Source organism: Triticum dicoccoides, chromosome 5A, assembly GCF_002162155.2.
Source record: "Triticum dicoccoides isolate Atlit2015 ecotype Zavitan chromosome 5A, WEW_v2.0, whole genome shotgun sequence".
In the NCBI taxonomy this organism is placed as follows: Eukaryota; Viridiplantae; Streptophyta; class Magnoliopsida; order Poales; family Poaceae; genus Triticum; species Triticum dicoccoides.
This window is the reverse complement of record NC_041388.1, coordinates 263987701-264014925: the sequence shown is the minus strand read 5'-3', so window position 1 is coordinate 264014925 and position 27225 is coordinate 263987701.

Below are 27225 nucleotides of genomic sequence, written 5' to 3'. Positions count from 1 at the left end.
TCGCTATGTCACGAGAGCTGGGGTTGGGGCCGCATTGCTACGCTTTCTCAGAGCGTGCCAGGCGGTCCTGCTGTGGGTTACTCCGGGCACGCTTGGCAGTGTCTGGCTTTTTAACGGCCATACTGGAGAATTGCCTAAGAAGGCTACTTTGTACTTCCGCTGCGAGAGCCGCCGTGTGCTCCTCCGTATGGAGGGAGCGTTCGGTGTTTCCGTTGACCGTGATTACTCCTCGAGGGCCTGGCATCTTGAGCTTGAGATATGCGTAGTGCGGCACCACATTGAACTTTGCGAATGCGGTTCGTCCGAGCAAGGCGTGATAGCCACTGCGAAACGGGACTATATCGAAGATTAACTATTCGCTTCGGAAATTGTCCGGGGATCCGAAGACCAAGTCAAGTGTTACTGAGCCTGTACAGTTGGCTTGTACACCTGCTATAACTCCTTTAAAGGTCGTTCTTGTGGGCTTAATCCTTGAGGGATCTATGCCCATTTTCCGCACTTTATCCTGGTAAAGCAGGTTCAGGCTACTGCCGCCGTCCATGAGGACTCTTGTGAGATGAAATCCGTCGATGATTGGGTCGAGAACCAATTCGGCGAAGCCGCCATGACGGATGCTAGTGGGATGGTCCCTTCGATCAAAAGTGATCGGGCAGGAGGACCATGGGTTGAACTTTGGGGCGACTGGCTCCATCGCGTATACGTCCCGTAGCGCACGCTTCCGCTCCCTCTTGGGAATGTGGGTTGCGTATATCATGTTCACCGTCCGCACTTGTGGGGGAAAGCCCTTCTGTCCATTGTTGTTCGGCGGCCTGGGCTCCTCCTCGTCGTCGCTGTGCAGCCCCTTGTCTTTGTTTTCGGCTCTTAACTTGCCTGCCTGCTTGAACACCCAACAATCCCTGTTAGTGTGATTGGCTGGCCTTTCGAGGGTGCCATGTATCTGGCACAAGCGGTCGAGTATTCGGTCCAAACTGGACGGGCCCTAAGTATTCTTTTTGAATGCCTTTTTCTGCTGACCGGATTTATAGCCTCTGAATCCGGCATTGACTGCCGTGTCTTCATTGTTGTCACTGCTAACGCGGCGTTTTTGCTTATTCCGACGTGTCCTGCCACTTATGTCCTTGGTATCCAAATTACCAGGGTTCTTTGATAAGCTGTTACTGCGAGCTAGCCAGCTGTCTTCTCCCGCACAAAAGCGGGTCATGAGTGTCGTGAGGGCTGCCATAGATTTCGGCTTTTCCTGTCCCAGGTGCCAGGCAAGCCACTCGTCGCGGATATTATGCTTGAAGGCTGCTAGGGCCTCTGCGTCCGGACAATCGACTATCTGGTTTTTCTTTGTTAGGAACCGTGTCCAGAATTACCTGGCCGATTCCTCTGGCTCCTGAATTAGGTGGCTTAAGTCGTCGGCATCCGGTGGTCGCACGTAAGTGCCCTGGAAGTTGTCGAGGAATGCGGTTTCCAGGTCCTCCCAAGAACCGATTGAGTCTGTTGGCAAGCTGTTAAGCCAATGCCGGGCCGGTCCTTTAAGTTTGAGCGGGAGGTATTTGATGGCGTGTAGATCATCGCCGCGTGCCATGTGGATGTGAAGGAGATAATCCTCGATGCATACGCCGGATCTGTTGTGCCATCGTATGATTCGATGTTTACGGGTTTGAAACCCTCTGGGATTTTATGATCCATTACTTCATCCGTGAAGCATAGTGGGTGTGCGGCGCCTCTGTACTGGGCTATATCATGACGCAGCTCGGAAGAGCTATGTCTGTTGTGTTCGGCCCGGCCGGATTTGTTGTATCCGGAGTGAAGATCATCGTTACGTGCCGTAGGGCTCCTGCGCGATCCGTAGATCGATCTTGTTTGTCTTGCCTTATCCTCCAGTATGTCTCACAGGTCTGGCGCATTTTCTCGTGCCTTAGTTGAGCGGCGTCGGGGCATGGCTTGGGTGGAGGGCCAAGAGGCCTCTCTGTCGCGGCCACGAGGTGGCCCGTCTGTCATGTCGTGCACTAGTGATGTAGGTGCTTCCTCCTCTGATCGGGGTAGCGGCCTGCGCTTTGGGTAACTCTTGGAGGGGCGTTCGAGTTCATACTCTTCGGCCGCAGGGACTTCAGTCCATCTGTCAGCTAGCAAGTCTTGGTCAGCTCTAAGCTGTTGCTGCTTTTTCTTGAGGCTGCTTGCCGTGGCTAAAAGCCTGCGTTCGAAACGCTCTTGTTTGGCGGGGTCTGATGGTACGATGAATTCGTCGTCATCGAGGCTTGCCTCGTCTTCGGAGGGAGGCATATAGTTGTCATCCTCGACCTCTCAGTCTGCCGCTCTCTCATGAGGGATGGCTTCTCCATCTTCCTGTGCCGAATCTTGCTGGGGTGGGTGTTCTTCGGCGCTATCCGGGGTAGTATTATCTCCCGTGCCGGAATCACCGTTTTTGCTTTGGCGGTGAGGGAGTCCTGGATTAGGGGGTGTTTGGGTAGCCGGACTATACCTTCAGCCGGACTCCAGGACTATGAAGATACAAGATTGAAGACTTCGTCCCGTGTCCGGATGGGACTTTCCTTGGCGTGGAAGGCAAGCTTGGCGATGCGGATATTCAAGATCTCCTACCATTGTAACAGACTCTATGTAACCCTAACCCTATCCGGTGTCTATATAAACCGGAGGGTTGTAGTCCATAGGCAATCAACTCCATATACAACAATCATACCATAGGCTAGCTTCTAGGGTTTAGCCTCCTTGATCTCGTGGTAGATCTACTCTTGTACTACCCATATCATCAATATTAATCAAGCAGGACGTAGGGTTTTACCTCCATCAAGAGGGCCCGAACCTGGGTAAAACATCGTGTTCCCTGCCTCCTGTTACCATCCGGCCTAGACGCACAGTTCGGGACCCACTACCCGAGATCCGCCGGTTTTGACACCGACATTGGTGCTTTCATTGAGAGTTCCTTTGTGTCGTCACAATCAGGAAGGATGCCTCCTCCCGTCTTTAAAGACGGCATCGTTGCTAAGGGAGCCTTGGCTGTCTGCCAGACCCTCCGGCTAGGTGGTTTCCTCATGACCGCCTGTTCGGCTGTTGCGCCGACGGTGACCTCTCAGGTCATCAAAAGCAACCTACACGTCAGCTCGGAGCTCGTCGAGCAGCTAGATCCAATGGAGCTCTCTTCCGTAAACGAGCTCTTGGATCGCATCGCTGCCTTGGGGGTCGCTACGGATTACGACCAGGTTGGGCTTAAACCCGATCTAAGAGAAATTAACTCTCCCCAAGTCACCCACCACATTGCCATGGTAGAGACGCAGTGCGGTGACCCTTCATCTATTTTAAGGACTAGCTACGTCCGAATTCCCGACCCCTCCAAGCCGGATACCCGCGGAGGGGGAGACATAACTCAAGACCTGAGCTTAGGATCAGGCAACGGGCCAGATTCACTGGACAACATCCAAGAATCCGAACTTCAGAGTTCGGAAACTCTTCGGCCTCCGAATCTTGGATTGTGTGAGGTTTCAGATTCAACAACACCCGCCCACCCGATCATAAGTGATCTCTCCCAAATCATGCAGAGGCCCGAGGAAACAGTACATCATTACTGGGCCAGATTCCTCCTGGTTATGAACAGGATAAAGGATTGCCGCGAGGAAGACGCAATCTCAATTTTCTGCAGTAATTGCACGGACAAGGGAATCCTTAACACCATAAGTCGTCGTGATATCACACGCTTCACTGACTTGGCGTCCATAGTACAAAAATACTATGCGATGGAAAGCGCCTGGAAAATCGAAATAAATTTTTGGGATAATCCGGCCTTGAATAGTAATCCCGTCCGAACTAAGAGGGTGCATTATCACAGGACACCCGGGATAAACACCAAAAAGCTGAAACCCTCTACAGGGCATGGAACCATACTGGAAAGATGGCTTGATGGACCCTATAGAATTCACAGTACAAAGGACGCCACACCAACTCACAGCCTTAGAGCATGTTGGATACTCCAGCAGGTGCCCAAAATCGGCGAGGACCTCTTAATTCCGGAGGCCACAGAAAGCCAGCCCAAGGACACCAGTACCGTTCTCACAGTCTTCGAGACTTTTGCATCAAACAATGTGCGAAAAAGAACACTCCGCAGCCTCGCCGAAGTCTATCAAGTTGCAACAATAAATCCATGGAGCGACACTGCCATTACCTTCAACGCAAGTGATGAACCTAGATTCCGAACAGCCCGAGCACCAGCCGCATTGGTCCTCAGTCCCATAGTGGACGGCTTTCGCCTCACCAAAGTGCTCATGGACGGAGGCAGCGGACTGAACCTCATTTATGAGGAAACCCTTCAAAAAATGGAAATAGACTGGAACCGCATCGAGCGAAGCAGCACAAGCTTTAGAGGAATAATCCCCAGTCGGGAAGCGCGCTGCACAGGAAAAATCACACTAGATGTGGTGTTCGGCACGCCGGATAATTACAGGTCTGAAAAAGTCACGTTTCAGGTGGCCCCGTTCAAAAGCGGATATCATGCTTTACTAGGGCGGGAAGCATTCACAATCTTCCAAGCAATACCCCATTACGGGTACATGAAGCTTAAGATGCCCGGGCCGAACGGAATTATCACTCTAGCTAGTGATCGAGACGTAGCACTCCGCGCCGAAAAAAAGACGGCCGCATTAGCCCTTGAGGCACTATCCGAAGCCTTAGCGGCTGAGGAACTGACTGCGCTGCGCTCCACGGTTAACAGGGATGATGTGATACTCGACAAGAGATCCAAATCCACATCCTTCAAGCCAGCTGATGAAATAGTCAAATTCCAGGTCCATCCAACGGACCCCAATAAAACAGCTTCCATCGGGGCACGACTGAACCCTGATGTAGACGCCGCACTGCGAGAGTTCCTACGAGAGAACTGGGCATTTTCGCCTGGCACCCTTCAGACATGCCAGGGATCCCACGCAGGCTGGCCGAACACAGCTTAAATATCCTAAAAGGATTCAAACCTGTCAAACAAGCCCTTCGGCGTTTTTCCGAACCCAAGAGACAGGCTATGGGAGAGGAGCTAGCCATGCTATTGGAGGCCGGATTCATTAGAGACATAAAACATCCGGACTGGCTAACAAACCTGGTGATGGTACCAAAGAAGGACAAATCCTGGCGCCTGTGTGTCGATTTTAAAGACCTTAACAAGGCTTGCCCAAAGGATCCCTTCCCCCTCCCCCGTATCGATCAAATTATCGATGCCACCGCAGGACACGACTCGTTGTGTTTCCTCGACGCATACTCCGGTTACCATCAAATCAAGATGGCAGAATCAGACCAAGCCGCAACAGCATTCATCACACCATACGGCCCATTCTGCTTCAACACAATGCCCTTCGGGCTGAAAAACACCGGCGCAACATATCAGCGCATGATCCAGACATGTATGGCAAACCAGATCGGCAAAACAGTGGAGGCGTATGTGGATGATGTGGTCGTCAAATCAAGACATGTCGAATCTCTAGTAGATGACTTGAGGCTTGTATTCGATAACCTCCGAAAATATGGCATCAAGCTCAACCCGGAAAAATGCGTCTTCGGCGTTCCAGCCGGAAAGCTCTTGGGCTTCATTGTATCCGGTAGAGGAATTGAAGCAAATCCACCCAAGATCCGAGCTTTGTCACAATTGGATATCCCAAAGGACCTCAAAAAAATACAAAAATTAACCGGATGCGTAGCGGCTTTAAGCCGCTTCATCTCCTGCTTGGGAGAAAAGGCACTACCCCTCTATCGCCTCCTTCGGCGCACCGAACACTTTGAGTGGACGGATGCCGCCACGGCCGGACTTGATGAAATAAAAGCCATATTGGCAACAAACCCAGTCCTGCCCGCGCCGAACACCGGCGAACCAATATTATTGTACATTGCAGCAACACATCAAGTTGTGAGCGCAGTGCTCGTTGTCGAGCAGGAAACGGATGGACACAAATTCCCCCTTCAAAGGCCGGTCTACTACGTATCCACTGTCCTCACTCCATGCAAATCACGGTACCCGCATTATCAAAAGATTGCATACGCGGTATTCATGGCATCCCAGAAGCTACGACACTACTTTCAAGAGTGTTCCATAACAGTAGCCTCGGAAGTACCACTCAACGATATTATCAACAACCGCAATGCAACGGGCCGGATTGCAAAATGGGCCATCGAGCTTCTCCCGTTCGATATAACCTATAAGCCACGGCGAGCTATTAAATCGCAAGTTTTGGCCGACTTCATCGCAGAATGGACGGAGGCCGAGCTCCCTAAAGAGTACGGCACATATTCAAACTGGATTATGCATTTCGACGGCTCCAAAATGTTGGCCGGACTGGGGGCTGGCGTCGTCCTGACGTCCCCCACAGGAGACATAATCCAATATGTGCTCCAGATCATGTACATGGATTCCAACAATGCAGCCGAATATGAGGCCCTCCTACATGGTCTCCGGATAGCAGCATCCATGGTTATCCGGCGCCTAGAGGTACGCGGGGATTCAAACCTCGCGATATCCCAAATAAATGGAGAGTTCGACGCCAAGGACCCAAAAATGGTAGCTTACCGCAATGCGGTCCTAAAAATGTCAGCTCGGTTCGAAGGGCTGGAGTTTCACCATATAGCCCGAGAAAACAATCAAGCAGCGGACGTCCTGGCATGCATCGGAGCAAAACGCGATGCAGTCCCCCCCCCAACGTCTTTTTGGAAAGATTGTTCTAGCCATCCGTAGCATGGGAGGGGGAACCCGCAAATAACAGCCCGGACCCAGCCGCACCACTCGACGCCGAACAATCTGACACAATTGGAGGCTCTGCCAATGAAATTACACCTTCAGCCCACGTAATAATTGCGGTTATCGCCCCGTGGACAGAACCATTCCTAGCCTACCTTACTAGGCAGGAACTCCCGGAGGACCAAAACGAGGCCCGCTGCATAGTGCGGCGATCTAAAGCCTATAGAGTACATGAGGGAGAGCTTTATAAGAAAAGCACTACCGGAGTCCTTCAAAGGTGCATCTCCGAAGAGGAAGGGCGGAACCTTCTGGCTGAAATTCATGCCGGACTCGGTGGTCACCACGCCGCTGCTCGGTCCCTTGTTAGCAAGGCTTTCCGTACAGGCTTTTATTGGCCGACGGCCCGGGCAGACGCTCAGGACCTAGTCCAACGATGCGCTGGTTGCCAACTTTTTGCCAACCAAAGCCATATGCCACCCACCGCACTCCAAATTATACCCATCACCTGGCCTTTTGCGGTCTGGGGGCTTGACATGGTCGGACCCCTTAAAGGTGGGACCGATAGGAAAAAATACTTACTGGTCATGGTGGATAAATTCACCAAATGGATAGAAGCCAAGCCTGTTAAAACGGCCGAATCCGGACCTGTGATAGACTTCATATCCGGGGTTGTACACCGTTATGGCGTCCCCCACAGCATCATAACCAATAACGGTACAAACTTTACCGCCGACGAGGTAAAATTCTGGTGCAAAAACATGGGCATCAAGCTCGATTATGCTTCCGTCTATCACCCACAAACCAACGGCCAGGTCGAACATGCAAATGGTCTTATCATGAGCGGCATTAAACCCAGACTGGTGCCGTCCCTCAAGGAATCTAACACGCACTGGGTAGAGGAGCTCGACTCCATGCTATGGGGGCTGCGGACCACGCCAAATCGCACCACCGGATACACACCATTTTTTATGGTGTACGGCGCAGAGGCAGTTCTGCCCTGCGACATAATTCATGACTCACCTAGAGTGCGCATGTACGAAGAAAGAGAAGCCGAGCTCGATTGGCAGGACAACTTGGACGCCTTGGAGGAGGAGCGTGACGTGGCAAAAGCCCGTTCCGCATTTTATCAACAGCAGGCCCAAAGATATCAAAGCAGAGAAGTACGGGCCAAAAATTACAATGTTGGAGAACTAGTTCTACGCCTGCCGGATAAGAAAAAGGACAAACTCAAGCCCAAGTGGGAAGGTCCATTCATAGTTGACCAAGTCCTGACTGGTGGGGTGTACCGCCTGCGAGATGCGTCGGATAACCGACTCGAGCCGAACCCGTGGAACGCCACCCGTCTCCGAAGATTCTATGCCTAGCGCCGGACTCTGTGTTCGTCTCCTTCCTCTGTCCATTTTTTTGCATTTTTCTGTCTTACATTTTTCTCCTTCCCCTGTTTTCTTTTATAGCCCTTAAAGGCTCATCTAGTGACGCGCCACTCGTGCTCATTAAACCTGGGGCTTCTTTAACAGAAGCTTATTTATACGGGCTTCACGCCCAACACATGCGTCGAACTTCCGCATGTACCTTTTACTTCACCATTATATGCACCGATATGACTTAAGTTTTGGCCAAGCTGGGTTGCCTGGCTCCTGTGCTTACCCCTACGTTCCCGATTGTTCGGCTAGGCGATAAAGGGAGCACCTCTGCGATTGTTACTGCCGGGTCAGCCGGATGTGTACCTCAGACTGGGTGAAGCCGAAAGCTAGCGTTCTTAAGGGAATATTCGGTCGGTGAAATAAAAGATGATCTTTTTACTGATTTTATGTGCCCCCAGATGCTTTTTCTGCGTCTTTCCATGCAGTCCGGACATGCACCTTAGGGCATGCCTCCCAGCGAAAGGAACCCTTAACGGAACTATTCTCTCTGGAAGATGTTTCTTATTAACCATGTAATATAACATAACTAGTTGGGCACTTGTCTGATAAAGCACTGATGACCCCTACGCCTGGTCTCCACGCATACCCCGGTTCTTATATAACCGCTAGGGTATTCGGACACACTCCGGACCGTCAGGTCCCGAGGTTGAAGCGAAAAGGTCGGCAACGACAAACGATCTACAATCCGGCTAGAAGGCATTACACATGTCAATTCAAAATTACACAGCCATTCTAACTGATTGTATTCCTCTTCTATACCATCTAACAGGCTGTCTAATTTATAGTCCTGCTGGGAATACTTCGCGGCCAACTCTACTTGGCCGTATACTAAGCTTACAGGGATCTCCTTCCCGTCAGGCCCCACTGGTCCGACCTCGGCCATGTGGTTTGGGTCAGACTTTGTAAAACGGGTCTTCACCATGGCCCAGGTCTCCCTAGCGCCTTGTCGGCAGGCCGATATCTTCCACAACCGGAAGCGCCACCGAGCTCCCTTCAGCTTCTCCGCAAGCTCTCCAAGGCCCTCGGGCACCGAGTGGGCAGGCCATAAGGCTTGGGCAGTACCCCGCATCGCCTGCTGAATTCGCTCATGCAGTTGCAAGAGTTCGGGAAGAAGGTCACCCGTAGAACCGGGCATCTCCTCTGCAGGACGACATGTGAGCATACCTACCGACATTACTCTGTTAGTCGACTTCCTCGCCAAACTCTTTTTTCAAAGTTCGTTCAAGCACTTACTAAAAATGCCGCGTCGAAGCCGCTGATTCTCCTTCGTGGAGTCCGACAGCTGGCCACGAACATCTTTAAGTTCGACATCCAGCTTGGTGTTGGCATCCTGAAGATCATTCTTCTCTTGCCTCACCTTTGTCAACGTACTCTCACCGGCCTTTAGCTGGCGTAAGAGTTGTTGCTTGTCCGGATCGAGTCCGGCGCCATCTGCAATATGATTTGTCAGATTTGCACCCACACCGCACAATACTAATCTTTCGAAGTGTATCTTACCTGAGGGGGTCTCTTTGGGCTCCCCTGCTGCGGCTAGTGCGGCCTCTAGTTGGGCCTTGCACTTTTCCAGCTCCTGGGACAGTATGGTACTCTTCTCCATAAGAACCTGCATATTAAATGATCCTTAAATCAGTTGCTCTAACTGCTTCAAGTCTCGGGGGCTACTGGCATATATATATATATATATATATATATATATATATATATATATATATATATTTAACCAAAATTTTCTTACCCGTATGTCTTTTACATACTGCTATGTGGCTCTGGCTAAACCATTTTGAGCGGCACGGAGGTACGCATCTCCCGAATTAAAGGCATCTAAAGCCTCTTGGGAGAAACAAGCGTCGCGTAGAATTGTCCGGCGACGCATGTGGTTCATGGCACTCTCCACTTCAGAATTTGTGGCAGACAACCTGTCCGCATCCTCTGTCGGAGGAGCGTCCGGTGCGCGCCTTGTGCTCGCCTCCACTTCCTGGCCAGACGTTGGAGCCTGGCTGGTGGAGGCGCGATTGGCAACCTCTCCAGATGTAGTCCGGCGAGGTCTCTTAGTTCTGAAGATAGCACGAACGTTAATATGCCCTGACAGAATAACTCCAGGGAAACAGAGGGTGCACTATACCTTTGCGCCAGCATCTTAGTCCGGACTACATTCCTTTTTGCCCCACGGGGCCCTGCGGCCCCTCGTTGGCTAGCCGCCGCAGGTTCGGCCTCCTGCCTCAGAAATCTCCCCTGCAAAACACGGTTGTCGTCAGAAACACCGGGCTACGTGAGGGTGGAATCTCTTTCAAGGGAATAAGACCCCGGTTTCTGTCACCTGGGAGGCCGGGATTAACCCTGGGTAATCCGCCGTAATGGCTACCAAGGTATTGTCCCTGCTTAGCTGATGGAACACCCCGTCGATAAGCTCCACCGATATGTCCGGATCCTCTTCGGAGTCCGGATTGAGGGACCGTTCGGGGTCCTCGGGCTGTGGAGGGTGGCTGTTTATATCCTTTACCTCCTGTCGCAGTTCCTGCATTGAGGTCATTAGACTACCTATCTAACCATGGGAGTATAAAAAAACGGGCAAGCGCAATTGTTCGCTTACCCAACTTGGAGGATCGTACATACTGAATCCGGCCCGCGGGTTGACGCGGAGGAATTCCTCCTTTTCTCCCTTGTACAAAGAGGATAAGATCGTTACTAAGGCGGCGGCTGAGGCCGGCCCCTTACGACCGTAACGTGTGGCGTCATCCTCCCCGTTGAAATCCCACATGGGGTGGCCTCTATATTGAAGTGGCTGCACCCCCCGCATAATGCATGCGGCCATGACTCCAATCATGGTTAGTCCGGAATGAGCCAACAGTCTTATCCGGCCCATGAGGTAAAGGACGTCTCTGTCGCTTTCTCTCTGAGAGCTCCGCGGACGCCAGCTCAAGCGTTTCTTCAATGGAGCACTGTTGAACTCAGGGAGACCGACCCGGATAGGGTCCGATAGCGGGACGTCATCTATGTAAAACCATTCCGAAGGCCAGTCCTCGGACGCCTTCTTTGGGGTTCCGGATAGGTATCCGGTCCCGGCGATGCGCCATACTTCGGCTCCGCCCACTTGGTATATAGACCCCTCTTGAGAACGGGGCACCAGGCAGAATAACCTCTTCCACAGCGCGAAATGAGCCTCAACGCCTAAAAATAGCTCACAAAGGGCGACGAAACCCGCAATATGCAATACGGAGGCGGGCGTGAGATTGTGCAGCTGGAGGCCATAGAACTCCAAAAGCCCGCGGAGAAATGGATGAACTAGAAATCCCAGTCCCCTTATTAGATAGGGGACGAGGCACACCCGCTCTCCTTTAGAAGGATTGGGGGTGCTCTCCGCTTGTTTTCCGCCATTGTAGGTGGCGAGACCGGCTCGGACCGGGACCATGTATGCCTGAGGGAGAAATCCCTTGGCCTGAAGCGACACTAACTCGCTATGCGGGATGGTGCAACTCTCCCAGTCCCCGGGTTTGGGACCGGAGGGGCGAGGGGAGGAGCTGCGACGGCTGGTCATGTTGGAATGGACCTTTGCTGGAAGCACTCTGATGATAACTCGCGGAAAGGGGAAGATGTGGTTTGGACCTAAATCCCCATCCCGTTAAATAGGCGGCTCGTTTATACGGCTAGGGGTGTGGATGTAAAAACGCCCCGGCTTTTCGCATTCGTTTGACACGTGGAAGATGGCCATTATTGGGCGTGGAAGCCGAGGAGCACTACATTACAAAAATCGGACATTATTCCTACAGGTACACAAGATTTGGAGAAGAACCCGCCTTGCAATGCCGAACAATCTGCGCGCCGGACTCGTCGTCATTGAAGCCTGGTTCGGGGGCTACTGAGGGAGTCCTGGATTAGGGGGTGTTCGGGTAGCCGGACTATACCTTCAGCCGGACTCCAGGACTATGAAGATACAAGATTGAAGACTTCGTCCCGTGTCCGGTTGGGACTTTCCTTTGCGTGGAAGGCAAGCTTGGCGATGCGGATATTCAAGATCTCCTACCATTGTAACCGACTCTATGTAACCCTAACCCTATCCGGTGTCTATATAAACCGGAGGGTTGTAGTCCGTAGGCAATCAACTCCATATACAACAATCATACCATAGGCTAGCTTCTAGGGTTTAGCCTCCTTGATCTCGTGGTAGATCTACTCTTGTACTACCCATATCATCAATATTAATCAAGCAGGACGTAGGGTTTTACCTCCATCAAGAGGGCCCGAACCTGGGTAAAACATCATGTTCCCTGCCTCCTGTTACCATCCGGCCTAGACGCACAGTTCGGGACCCACTACCCAAGATCCGCCGGTTTCGACACCGACAGCGGGATTTAGAGCGGCGCCGCTGACGCCGGCGCTTTGGCTGTTTCTTGGAGGTGTTATCCCCCGCTGTTCCATCGCCATCTCCATCTTTTGGAGTATCCACCATATATATGTCATATGACGAGGTGGCCTTCCAGCGCCCTACAGGTGCTTGTCCCTGTTCGTCTCCTACATCGTCATCCATACCGTCGATGTCTTCGGAGCCGAAGTCAAGCATGTCGGTTAAATCATCGACAGTGGCTACAAAGTGGGTGGTGGGTGGGCTTTGAACTTCTTCATCGTCCGTATCCCATCCTCGCTGACCGTAATCCGGCCAGGGCTCTCCTGATAAAGAGAGAGGCTTAAGAGAATTCAGGATGTCGCCAAAAGGCGAGTGCTGAAAGATGTCCACGGCGGTGAACCCCATTATCGGCGCCCAATCGGATTCGATTGGTAGGGGCGCGGGGGGTTCGGAGTCCGGGGAGGAGTCCGGATCCTCGGAGTCACAGGTCATGCAGAGTGCGGGGTTGGCGCTCGGCTCGATCGCCTTTGAGATCGTAGCCCCCGAGGTGACGTCCAACCGCTCATCCTCGATTGGCACAATAGGCTTCGAGTTAGGGGTCGGAACCGGTGCGTGTGCGGCCTCCAGGACACTGTCCGGAGGCAGAGCTAGATCATGCCCCTCGAGATAGTGCGGCGCGCTTGGCCGTGGCTCGAACCCATCGAAGATAAAGTCTCCGCGGATGTCAGCCGTGTAGTTTAAGCTTCCAAACCTGACTTGATGGCCAGGGGCGTAGCTTTCGATCTGCTCCAGGTGGCCAAGCGAATTGGCCCGCAGTGCGAAGCCGCCGAAGACAAAGATCTGTCCGGGGAGAAAAGTCTCACCCTGGACCTCATCGTTGTTGATGATCAAGGGAGCCATCGGGCCTAAAGGCGATGACACAGAGGAACTCTCAATGAAAGCACCAATGTCGGTGTCAAAACCGGCGGATCTCGGGTAGGGGGTCCCGAACTGTGCGTCAAGGCCGGATGGTAACAGGAGACAAGGGACACGATGTTTTTACCCAGGTTCGGGCCCTCTCGATGGAGGTAATACCCTACTCCTGCTTGATTAATATTGATGATATGGGTAGTACAAGAGTAGATCTACCACGAGATCAAGGAGGCTAAACCCTAGAAGCTAGCCTATGGTATGATTGTTGTATACGGAGTTCATGTCCTACGGACTACAACCCTCCGGTTTATAGACACCGGATAGGGTTAGGGTTACACAGAGTCGGTTACAATGGTAGGAGATCTTGAATATCCGCATCGCCAAGCTTGCCTTCCACGCCAAGGAAAGTCCCATCCGGACACGGGATGAAGTCTTCAATCTTGTATCTTCATAGTCCTGGAGTCCGGCTGAAGGTATAGTCCGGCTACCCGAACACCCCCTAATCCTGGACTCCCTCAGTCATCCTTTGCATATTATAGTTCATCACGAAGTTCTAGTAGCTTGGTGATAGTAACGAGAGAACTCTGTCCATCACTATCTTATCTGGGAGATTAACTCCCACTTGATTCAAGCGATCATACTACCCAGACATTCTGATCATATGCTCACTGGCTAAGCTATTCTCCTCCACCTTGTAGGCAAAGTGAAAGGACATGCGGTGCCCCCATGTGTGGTTTTGGTAATTGATGACAATCTCTATGGACTAACATTTGCCTTGAATTATATTTGAAGCATTTTTCCATAGGATTGTCTTGAAGTCCATGTGTTGGTTTCAAGGAGTTTATGAGATGGACAAAGTGCTTTTCAAGGAATTATCCAAAGATTGGTCATGTGTGAGTTGAGATGGCCAAAGTGTTTTTCAAGGAATTATCCAAAGATTGGTCATGCGTGAGTTGAGCTTATTGCAAGCATGTCTTGAAGAAGAAGATTGTGTGATCATTCATGTTTACCTTCAAGACATCATCCAAATGAAGAGAGTTGGAAAGACTCAATGTTGATCAATACTAAGTCAAGAGTGAATCAAGTTCATCAACTCACAAAGCGTAGAAGAAGTACCAAGAGGGATCAAGTGATCTCATGGTATGGTAAGCATTGTCCATTACGCTTTGTGTACTAACCCATGGTCTACGTGAGAGTTCTTTGTGGGGTTAGGTATGTTTCCATGGTCTTGCATCAAGAGGAAGATCTCATACAACCCATGGAGGATGACATCAAGTGGTGATCATCATCAAGTTTGCAGTGTGCAAGTTCAAGTGGAGCAACTCGAAGAGTGGCTCACCCATAATGGAGTATGGGGGAGCAATCAAGCTTGAAGCTTGCCGTCCATTGTGGTGTCAATGGAATTGTGAAGATGTGCCAAAGAGTGGCTCACCCATAGTGGAGTATGGGGGAGCAATCAACTAGTCTTCATCGAGCCAACACAATCAAGAAAGGTGGTCGAACTTGAGGAAGTCAAGATCGTCATCATCTAGCTCAAGTGGACTATGTGCAAGGCAAAGGTTTGCCCTTGATAGGTTTTCTATTTTACCGGTCTCATAGTGGTAGTTGGGATACCGGGTTGTAGGATCGATTGTCGTACTATCAAGGGAGGCTCTCTATGGAGTAGCTTGATCGTATCATTAGTCGAGAGCTCAAACCATTGCATCCTTGCATCATCTTTCTTGGTTCTTGTTTGGTTCCTTTTGTGAGTCTTAGGGCTTATGGTCATCTTGATGACAAGCTTGAGTTCATCGAAAACGGAGTTCGCATGCGTCTTCTATGATGTTTTCGGTGTTGGAGGTTTTACCGGTCATATCCGAGGAAGGGTTCTCACCATTTTATTATGGTCCTTTTCTCATTTTCTTCTTATTGATATTTCTCTCAAGATTGTGTTAGCCCTTGTCATTAGCTTTCCAACAAACTTGGTTTCGTTGAATTCGGAGTTCGTATGAGAAAGTTGTGGTTGTTTTGATATTGCTTGTTTTTCACAGAGAGGTTGTACCGCCCCATGGAGAGGTTGTACCGCTTGACCGGTACAACCGGTGTTTGGAGCGGTTGTATCGCTCCAGAATTGGTCCAGAGGTTGTACCGGTCATGTACCGCTCTACCACCGGACTGGTCTCTGTTGTGGTGCGGTTGTTGGGCGGTTGTGGGCCGGTTGTACCGCTTATTGCCTGTTACCGGTTGTACATGTGATCATAGAGGTTGTACCGCTCCTGTGTTATTCTGTACATAACGGGCAGATTCGTGGGGACCTATTTAAGGGGGTTTTCTTTCCCAATGGTTCCCTAACTCTTGAGCTCGTTTTTGCCCCCATTGTTGACCTTCTTTGAGTTTGCTAACTCTCAATCCCTCCATGGATTCTTACTAGTTTTTGAGGGAAAAGAGAGAGGAGATCTAGATCCACATTTCCAACAATCACTTTCTCCTCTATGTGAGGGGAACCCCTTGGATCTAGATCTTGGAGTTCTTGGTGTTCTCCTTCTTGTTCTTCCTCTCATTTTCCTCCCTAGCATTAGTTGCTTTGGTGGGATTTGGGAGAGAAGGACTTGGGCACTCCGTGTGCCCTTGCCATTGCATTTGTGCATCGGTTTGAGTTCTCCACAGTGATACGTGGAAGTTACAAGTTGGGAAGCCTATTACTGTTGGGTGCTTGGTACCCTTGAGCTTGTTCCTCCTGGGTGCTTGGGCGCCCTAGACGGTTGGTGGTGTTCGGAGCTCAATCATTGTGGTGTAAAGCTTCGGGCAAGCGTCGGGGTCTCCAATTAGGTTGTGGAGATCGCCCCGAGCAATTTGACGGGTACCGGTGACCGCCCCCAAGGGTTGCCATTTGTACGGGTTCGGTGACCGCCCTCAAGGGTCCCTTAGTGGAATCACGGCATCTTGCATTGTGCGAGGGCGTGAGGAGATTACGGTGGCCCTAGTGGCTTCTTGGGGAGCATTGTGCCTCCACACCGCTCCAAACGGAGATTAGCATCCGCAAGGGTGTGAACTTCAGGATACGTCGTCGTCTCCGCGTGCCTCGGTTATCTCTTACCCGAGCTCTTTACTTATGCACTTTACTTTGTCATAGCCATATTGTTTCTTGTCATATATCTTGCTATCACATAGTTGCCTATCTTGCTTAGCATAAGTTGTTGGTGCACATAGGTGAGCCTATTTGTTTTAGGTTTTGTGCTTGACAAATTAACCGCTAGGTTTATTCCGCATTTGTTCAAGCCTAAATCGTAATTATTTTAAAACGCCTATTCACCCCCCCTCTAGGCGACATCCACGATCTTTCAATTGGTATCAGAGCCACATCTCTCTTTGTAAGGCTTAACCGCCTAGAGAGTAAAGATGTTGACCAGGGGATTAGGATTCTCTGACACTCTTAGTTTCGATGGCACAAATTTTGATGTTTGGGTAATTCGCATGCTTATTCTCTTTAGGGTCATGGACCCAAATTTAGAGCGAATTATAGATATAGGTTTTTCTCCTCCAAAGGATCCACAAAGATTATCTTTAGAGGATGAGAAAAACTCTTATCTCAATGCTCAAGCTTCTAATGTGCTTTTCGATGCTTTGAGCAATGTAGTTATATTTCAACTCATGTCGTTCCGGGATGCTCATGAGTTGTGGACAAAGCTTCAAGATGAATATGGTGTGTCCAAGATTTGTGGGGATGATTGTTCTCCCTCCACCTCTGTCCGTGTTGCCTTCTCAACTTCTTATACTTCACCTACATGTGGGTTGCCACAAGGTAATGACATGGTGAGTAGTGGTGTACATTGCAATGATGATATTGGGCTTATTGTTAATAATCCTTCATCACTTTCTTATTGCAATGCTTCATCTGTGGACTTAAGCACTCCGAGAACTCCAAATGTTTCACATGCTTGTGTTGATAGTCCTTGCATATCATGTAGAAATTGCTTGACTAAATCTCATGATGATATGTTTACTATGTCTTGTTGCCATGATAAAAATGCATATATTTCCTCGAATTGTTATGCTAACAATGTAGAGGAAACCCAACACTCCATGGAACAAGATGTGGTCTTGAATGGTGCTTCAAGGGATCCTACATCACCATCTATTGCATTTTGCCTTATGGCCAAGGCTTCAAAGGTATCTCCCACTTTGAATCGCAATATATCTTGTGATGATATTGATGATGGCAAGAGTGATGATGATGTTGATTATGATGAAGAGAATGATGATGTTGCGTCCTTAAAAATTAAGGGGGAAATGATTTTTAAAGCTCTTCTTGAGAATAAAATTACTCGTTCCAACTTCATGGAAATCATGTCTATTGCAATTGAGGGCAAGAAATATATTGATGAGTTGGAATCTCGTCTTGAGGAGCATGAAGTCACCATTGATAAAATGGAAGGTCATGAGCGTGATTACGTTAATGAGATTGCGGACCTCTCTCAAGCTCTTGAACTTGAACAAACCACCAAGGAATCTCTTGAGGAGACTTTTGCTCTAGAATTATCTAGAGTGAAGGAATCTCATGATAGAGCTCTTGAGGTGGCCAATGTTTCTGAAACTAAAAATGCTAAGCTTGAAGTTGCTCATGCTAGACTCCTTGAGGATTTTGAGCACCTCGAAAATGGCTCAAGGGTCATCAAGGGTGAGCTCATCAAACTCACCGAGTCTCATGATCAACTTAAAGCTTCTTATTTAAAAGAGCTTGCCTAGTTGTCCTCTCCTATTGTTGTTAATGATGATGCTTGTGCTACTAATTCTATTACTTGTGAAGCATCCATTTTGAAGGAGAACGTTGAGCTACGGGCTCAACTTGAGTTGCTATCTAGAAATTATGGGAAATTGGAAGAAAGCCATGAAAAGCTCTCAAGCAATCATGATGATCTTATAGTATCCCATAATGTGCTAAAGATAGCTCATGAGGCCATGCTTGCTAAGGTAACATCTAGTGAGCCTCATGTGGATACTAGCACTACTTCTAGTCAAAATGCTATATTGCCATGTGCTAGTCCTTGTAATTCATCCACTCACAATATTGGTACATCTTTTGATGAATTGCTTTCCTTACCTTGTTGCTCTAACGATGAAGCTTATACTTCCTCTAGTACTTGTGTTGAGACTAACCAAGTAGAGGAAATCAAAGAGCTCAAGGCCCAAGTCACTTCTTTGAAGAAAGACTTGGAAAAGAGTCATGAAGGGAAATCCACACTCAACAATATCTTGAGTGTGCAAAAATCCCCCAATGACAAAGGTGGACTTGGATTAAACTCCAACAAGAAGAAGAAGTCCCAGGTGAACAAAAAGAAGGGCCAAGAACAAGTCAAGAATTCGGCCAAGATTGTTTGCTTCAAGTGCAAAGTAGAAGGGCATCATGTTAGATCTTGCCCATTGAAGAAGAAGCCCATTAGTGACAAGCAACAAGGGAAGCGGCCACAAGTACACTCTCATTCTCAACCTCAAGTTGAAGAAAGGCCTCTTCCCAAGAAAACTCAAGCAAATGCTTCTCAAGTTGAGAAATCAAGTGAGAAGAAAGTAAAGAGTAGACGTTGCTACCTATGTCGTGAAAAAGGTCACGTTGCTTCTTCATGCACAAATGGTACCTTATCCAACCCTATTCTAATTGATGATATCTATTCTCTTGGGAAGGATAAGGTTGGCAATGTGTTTGCCAAATTTGTTGGTGCTCAAAGTGGTGTCAAGAAAAGAACCATTTGGGTAGCCAAGCCTATTGTGACTAACCTCTTAGGACCCAACTTGGTTGGGGACCAACTAGCTCATACTTGATCAATAGGTGTTGTTGGAGGTCATTGGAGACTTGGCTACATTATGAAGAATTAAGGGGACTTCATCATTCTTATTGTCTCAAGCCAAGTCAATTGAATCGTCAAGTTTATATCTTATATCCAATGTGCCTCCTTGCGGTAACTTGTACCTCAATTGCTTACATTGAAAGTTACTTGCCCCCTTGCATGTTTTGGTTTTGTTTCTTGCATGTGTTGTGCTTCCAACTTGATTATCTTGAGCAATCAAGTATGTGTGTGTTGGTTTGCCCATCATGTATGTGTGTGTCATGCGTTGAGCCTTTTGCATCTTGTTTATTTCTTAGTTGGCTCTTGTGAGAGATTAATGGAATATCCCATTATGGGGGAGTGATGTGCTTTGTGCACTTCACAATCCTATAAAGGTGGGTACATGGGGAATACCACTTAGTATTGATATTACAAGCTTATCTAGTCACTATGTGGTATGTCTTCTCATGAGAAATTCAAATTCTAAATAGTCCATTAATTATCTCTTGTTGGATCCTTTAATTGCCTCTTGTCTATCTTTAATTGGTATCACATTATGCGGGAGTAATATGCTACGTGTATATTACTAGCCTAGAAAATGTGTACATTTGAGATATTTTCATCTAGAGTTGATATTGTAAATTATCTTGTTCCTAGGTGGCATGTTAGCTCTACAAGTTCAAATTTGCTTTTTGTATGCTGTGAAGATGATGTCGGATATCCTTGCTATCTACCACCGGGAATTATTTCCATTTACTTCTTGTTTTTTGACAATTGGTACTCACTTTTGTGGTAGAATTTATTGATCATCTTTACATTGGCTTTTGTTTTTTATTTGCCTTTTCTCTTGCCAAGGTTTGTATCATCTCCCTTTGTCTTCCATACCACTTGTGGATCTTGTTTAGTGTTTTCTAGATATAGTGAAAGTGGTGATCCCACCTTGTGCATTTTGTATTCAAATGCAAATTCTCTCAATGCACTAGTCTTGGGGGAGCTATCCTATTTTCTATAAAACACTCGTCTTGCAATCCTTATCAAGTGTGTGTTGGTGGAAGGCAAGCCGTTTTCATTTTGGTACTTTGTGCCATCATGAAACTTTGTAGAGAGCTTGGTTTGTTTGGAACCATCCTCTCTTTTGGGAGTTTGATACCTTTTTTTGAGTGTATCAATGGATATCTCATTCCTTGATGTATCTTTTATGGATATCCTCCAAGTGATGTTTTATTCATTTGGTATCTTTTCTTCACTTGGCTTTTCTTTGTCATTTGGTATCGGTTCTTGAAAGTCTTGAGCATGCATATTAACTTCGTGTAGTATCTTTGGCATGCTTTCTTTCTTTGACCCAATATATAGGGGAAACTCCACCAAGTCTCAAATTGGATGAGATGTGCATGAATTTCATTTCCTTTTCTATATGCACATATTTATGTGGAGTTTGTCCTATGTATTGTTGGTGTTTCTAACTCTTTGGTCCCAATGAGTTTGGGTACCATTTTGTTTGTGTTGTTGTTCTAGGAACAATTGGAGATACATTGGATGCTCGGCTCACTCACAAGGAAGGTGTTGTCATCATGTGATTATTAGAGTCGAGCTAGGATGATCAATGAACTACTATCTACCTTCAATTGGTATCTACTACATCCTTCCAATGTTAACTTGGTAACAAGTATCTTCATATTCTTCATGCACACATTTCTTGCATCAACCTTGTGTAGGTTGTATCATGGCATGTTATTCATTCATTCTTGTGATACTTGTTTCCTTTCTCAAAGCATCCCAACAATGATCTCTTGTTGATAGTTGTGATGTCTTTGTTGTTCGTGTGTGGACTTATTTATGTACAATAAGACCATATCTAGCCATGTGCTATGCTTCCAAGCAAATATCTTATTGGTATATGTATGACCTCCCTTTGGATATCTTGTTCCTCGTGTTGTAACTATTTCGGGTGTACATCCTTCTTTGTAGATATATATCATCATGATTTTGTCTACCTAGAATCTTACACACTTGAGATAAGTTGCATATCTAGTTGATATCCTTTCTTTCACGTCCACCTTGTCTTTCTTATGTTATTTCTTTGGTGGCTCCGTGAAAGCTTTTGCCTTGAGTGCGTGTCTTCTATCGTTGCATCTTGATGCACTCTTGTGTGGTGAAGATTATTTTCCTCATGCTTATCTTTACGAGGCTTTTGCCATCTTAATTGGTATCCCTTGTCTTGATGAGGCTTTCATATTCTATCTTCACGACGGGTTGTCACAAGCATAGGTTCTTTATATGCTTATTAGTAAGCTTGTGAACCCATTTGCTAGTTGTGTGTGGGAATGATAGGCCTTGCACTGTGTGCCTCATTCTTTCAAGACTTTATTGATGCTTAATGCTCATCCGTACTTTAGTCTTCTCAAGTGTTTTGCCTTGACTCACACACATCATTTTGGTTGAGCCCTTTCTTAAGTTGCCTCTTTTACTTGTTGCTCAACCATGTGTTTGTTGCAAGTACTAGGTTTTGTTTCCTATATGCTCACTTACACTTGTTGTAAGTTTCTATTGATTTTGGGGGAGCTATGATCCTATTTTGTGCACTTTGTATCCAAATACAAAAATTATTGATGTGCACAAATCATGGGGAGCTTCTCTAGTTTCTTTAGCACAATCCTCTGCTCATATCATAATATCTTTATTCTTGTGGCACGTAGGATGTTTGGTCTAGTTGGTTCAATTGATATCCGTTGATTACTTGCTTCAATTGGTATCTTCTGATTGCTTGTGTCTCTCTTTGTTATGTCTTTGTGGCCTATCTTCCTTTAGCAATCTTGGTGCCTCAATATAGTTGGTCTTCCTCCAAGTATTACCTTTGGATATGTGTATGGCATTCCACTCTCTTGTTGAGAAATACACAACTTATGGAGGAACACAATTTATATTGGCCTTCTAAGCTTTTCGCCCATTTTGGCAATCGATGCCAATGGGGGAGAAGTTTCAGAGAGTTTTGTGGATAAGTTTAGAGAGTTTTTTCTTCTTGCTTTGGTTTTGTACTTAAGCATTTGCATCTCATACACATGCATTATTGGTTTTTGCATTGCATGGTGATAAAAAATTCCTTATGTAAACTCTCTTGAAAGTGATTGTCATCAATTACCAAAATGGGGGAGATTGAAAGGACATGCGGTGCACCCATGTGTGGTTTTGATAATTGATGATAATCTCTATGGACTAACGGTTGCCTTGAATTATATTTGAAGCATTTGTCCATAGGATTGTCTTGAAGTCCATGTGTTGGTTTCAAGGAGTTTATGAGATGGACAAAGTGCTTTTCAAGGAATTATCCAAAGATTGGTCATGTGTGAGTTGAGCTTATTGCAAGCATGTCTTGAAGAAGAAGATTGTGTGATCATTCATGTTTACCTTCAAGACATCATCCAAATGAAGAGAGTTGGAAAGATTCAATGTTGATCAAGACTAAGTCAAGAGTGAATCAAGTTGATCAACTCACAAAGCGTAGAAGAAGTACCGAGAGGGATCAAGTTATCCCATGGTATGGTAAGCATTGTCCATTACGCTTTGTGTACTAACCCATGGTCTACGTGAGAGTTCTTTGTGGGGTTAGGTATGTTTCCATGGTCTTGCGTCAAGAGCAAGATCTCATACAACCCATGGAGGATGACATCAAGTGGTGATCGTCATCAAGTTTGCAGTGTGCAAGTTTAAGTGGAGCAACTCGAAGAGTGGCTCACCCATAATGGAGTATGGGGGAGCAATCAAGCTTGAAGCTTGTCGTCCATTGTGGTGTCAATGAAATTGTGAAGATGTGCCAAAGAGTGGCTCACCCATAGTGGAGTATGGGGGAGCAATCAACTAGTCTTCATCGAGCCAACACAATCAAGAAAGGTGGTCCAACTTGAGGAAGTCAAGATCATCATCATCTAGCTCAAGTGGACTATGTGCAAGGCAAATGTTTTCCCTTAATAGGTTTTCTATTTTACCGGTCTCATAGTGGTAGTTGGGAGACCAGGTTGTAGGATCGATTGCCGTACTATCAACGGGGGCTCTCTATGGAGTAGCTTAATCGTATCATTAGTCGAGAGCTCAAACCATTGCATCCTTGCATCATCTTTCTTGGTTCTTGTTTGGTTCCTTTTGTGAGTCTTAGGTCTTATGGTCATCTTGATGACAAGCTTGAGTTCATCGAAAACGGAGTTCGCATGCGTCTTCTATGATGTTTTCGGTGTTGGAGGTTTTACCGGTCATATCCGAGGAAGGGTTCTCACCATTTTATTATGGTCCTTTTCTCATTTGCTTCTTATTGATATTTCTCTCAAGATTGTGTTAGCCCTTGTCATTAGCTTTCCAACAAACTTGGTTTCGTTGAATTCGGAGTTCGTATGCGAAAGTTGTGGCTGTTCTGATATTGCCTGTTTTTCACAGAGAGGTTGTACTGCCCCATGGAGAGGTTGTACCGCTTGACCGGTACAACCGGTGTTTGGAGCGGTTGTACCGCTCCAGAATTGGTCCGGAGGTTGTACCGGTCATGTACCGCTCTACCACCGGACCGGTCTCTCTTGTGGTGCGGTTGTTGGGCGGTTGTAGGCCGGTTGTACCGCTTATTGCCTGTTACCGGTTGTACCTGTGATCATAGAGGTTGTACCGCTCCTATGTTATTCTGTACATAACAGGCAGATTCGTGGGGACCTATTTAAGGGGGTGTTCTTCCCCAATGGTTCTCTAACTCTTGAGCTCGTTTTTGCCCCCATTGTTGACCTTCTTTGAGCCTGCTAACTCTTAATCCCTCCATGGATTCTTACTAGTTTTTGAGGGAAAAGAGAGAGGAGATCTAGATCCACATTTCCACGAATCACTTTGTCCTCTATGTGAGGGGAACCCCTTGGATCTAGATCTTGGAGTTCTTGGTGTTCTCCTTCTTGTTCTTCCTCTCATTTTCCTCCCTAGCATTAGTTGCTTTGGTGGGATTTGGGAGAGAAGGACTTGGGCACTCCGTGTGCCCTTGCCATTGCATTTGTGCATCGGTTTGAGTTCTCCATGGTGATACGTGGAAGTTACAAGTTGGGAAGTTTATTACTCTTGGGTGCTTGGTACCCTTGAGCTTGTTCCTCCTGGGTGCTTGGGCGCCCTACACGGTTGGTGGTGTTTGGAGCTCAATCATTATGGTGTAAAGCTCCGGGCAAGCGTCGGGGTCTCCAATTAGGTTGTGGAGATCGCCCCGAGCAATTTGACGGGTACCGGCGACCGCCCCCAAGGGTTGCCAAAGTGTACGGGTTCGGTGACCACCCCCAAGGGTTGCCATTTGTACGGGTTCGGTGACCGCCCTCAAGGGTCCCTTAGTGGAATCACGGCATCTTGCATTGTGCGAGGGCGTGAGGAGATTACAGTGGCCCTAGTGGCTTCTTGGGGAGCATTGTGCCTCCACACCGCTCCAAACGGAGATTAGCATCCGCAAGGGTGTGAACTTTGGGATACATCATCGCCTCCGCGTGCCTCGGTTATCTCTTACCCGATCTCTTTACTTATGCACTTTACTTTGTGATAGCCATATTGTTTCTTGTCATATATCTTGCTATCACATAGTTGCTTATCTTGCTTAGCATAAGTTGTTGGTGCACATAGGTGAGCCTATTTGTTTTAGGTTTTGTGCTTGACAAATTAACCGCTAGGTTTATTCTGCATTTGTTCAAGCCTAAATTGTAATTATTTTAAAACGCCTATTCACCCCCCCCCTCTAGGCGACATCCACGATCTTTCACAAAGTACTTGTCAGAGGTCTCATACCTCTCGACATAGGCATGAGTCTGAAATACCAATTTCAGCTCTTGGAACATCTCATATGTTCCATGGCGTTCAAAACGTCTTTGAAGCCCCAATTCTAAGCCGTAAAGCATGGCGCACTAAACTATCAAGTAGTCATCATATTGAGCGTGTCAAACGTTCGTAACGTCTGCATCAGCTCCTGCAACAGGTCTGTCACCTAGCGATGCATCAAGGACATAATTCTTGTGTGCTGCAATGAGGATAATCCTCATATCACAGACCCAGTCCGCATCTTTGCTACTATCATCTTTCAACTTATTTTTTCTCTAGGAACATATTAAAAATAAAGGAGCTAAATCGCGAGCTATTGATCTATAACATAGATATGCAAAACTATCAAGACTAAGTTCATGATAAATTAAGTTCAATTAATCAATTTACTAATGAACTCCCACTTAAATCAACATCCCTCAAGTTTTCTAAGTGATACATGATCCATATCAACTAACCCATGTATGATCATCACGTGATATGGGGTAGTCATCAATGGTGAACATCTCTATGTTGATCATATCTACTATATGACTCATGTTCGACTTTTCGGTCTCCAGTGTTCCGAGGCCATGTCTGTACATGCTAGGCTCGTCAAGTTTAACCCAAGTATTCTGCATGTGCAAAACTGTCTTACACCCATTGTATGTGAACGTAGAGTCTATCACACCCGATCATCATGTGGTGCCTTGAAACGACAAACTTTCACAATGGTGCGTACTCGAGGAGAACACTTTTACCTTGAAATTTAGTGAATGGATCATCTTATAATGCTACTGTCGTACTAAGCAAAATAAGATGCATAAAAGATAAACATCACATGCAATCAAAATATGTGACATGATATGGCCATCATCATCTTGTGCTTTTGATCTCCATCTCCAAAGCATCGTCATGATCTCCGTTGTCACCGGCTCGACACCTTGATCTCCATCGATGCATCGTGGTCGTCTCGTGAATTGTTGCATCTACAACTATTGCTAATGCATAGCGATAAAGTAAAGCGATTACATGGCGTTTGCATTTCATACAATAAAGAGACAACCATAAGGCTCATGCCGGTTGCCGATAACTTACAAAACATGATCATCTCATACAATAACATTTATCACATCATGTCTTGACCATATCACATCACAACATGCCCTGCAAAAATAAGTTAGACGTCCTCCACTTTGTTATTGCAAGTTTTACGTGGCTACTACGGGCTTCTAGCAAGAACCGTTCTTACCTACGGCCAAAACCACAATGGTGATTCGTCATGTTTGCTGTTTTTACCTTCTTCAAGGACCGACCGTAGTCAAATTCGATTCAACTAAAGTAGGAGAAACAGACACCTGTCAGCCACCTTTATGCAAAACTAGTTGCATGTCCGTCGGTGGAACCGGTCTCATGTGCGTGGACATGTAAGGTTTGTCCGGGCCACTTCATCCCACACTACAGCCGAATCAAAATAACACGTTGGTGGTAAGCAGTATGACTAACACCACCCACAACTCTTTGTGTTCTCCTCGTGCATATCATCTACGCATAGACCTGGCTCATGATGCCACTGTTGGGAATCGTTGGATGGAAAATAGAAAAAAATTCTATGCACGCGCAATGATCTATCCATGGAGATGCATAGCAACGAGGGGGAGAGTGTGTCTATGTACCCTTGTAGACCGTAAGCAGAAGAGTTTCACAACGCGGTTGATGTAGTCGGACTTCTTTGCACTTCAACCGATCAAGTACCGAACGCATGACACATCCACGTTCTACACACGTTCAGCTCGGTGACGTCCCTCGCCTTATTGATCCAGCAAGATGTCGAGGTAGTGGATGAGTTCCGTCAGCATGATGGCGTGGTGATGGTGATAGTGAAGTGCTCTCCGCAGAACTTCGCCTAAGCACTACGAAAATATGACCGGGGGTGTAAACGGTGGAGGGGCACCGCACACGGCTAGGCAATTGTATATTGTGTGCTAGCCCCCCCCCCCCATATATATATAGGTGGGAGGGAGGGAGGAGCAGCCATAGGAGGCGCCCAAGTAGGAGGAATCCTACTTGGAGTCCCTCCCAAGCCGTGCGCCCCCTGCCATATATAACCGAGGGAGAAGGAAAGAGGGGGAGAGGGAAGGAAGTAGGAATCCTAATCCACAATTTCCTTTCCCATCTCCCCTTTCCTTCCCCTCCTTAGGCCAACCCATATGGGGGCGCACCAGCCCCTTGTGGCTG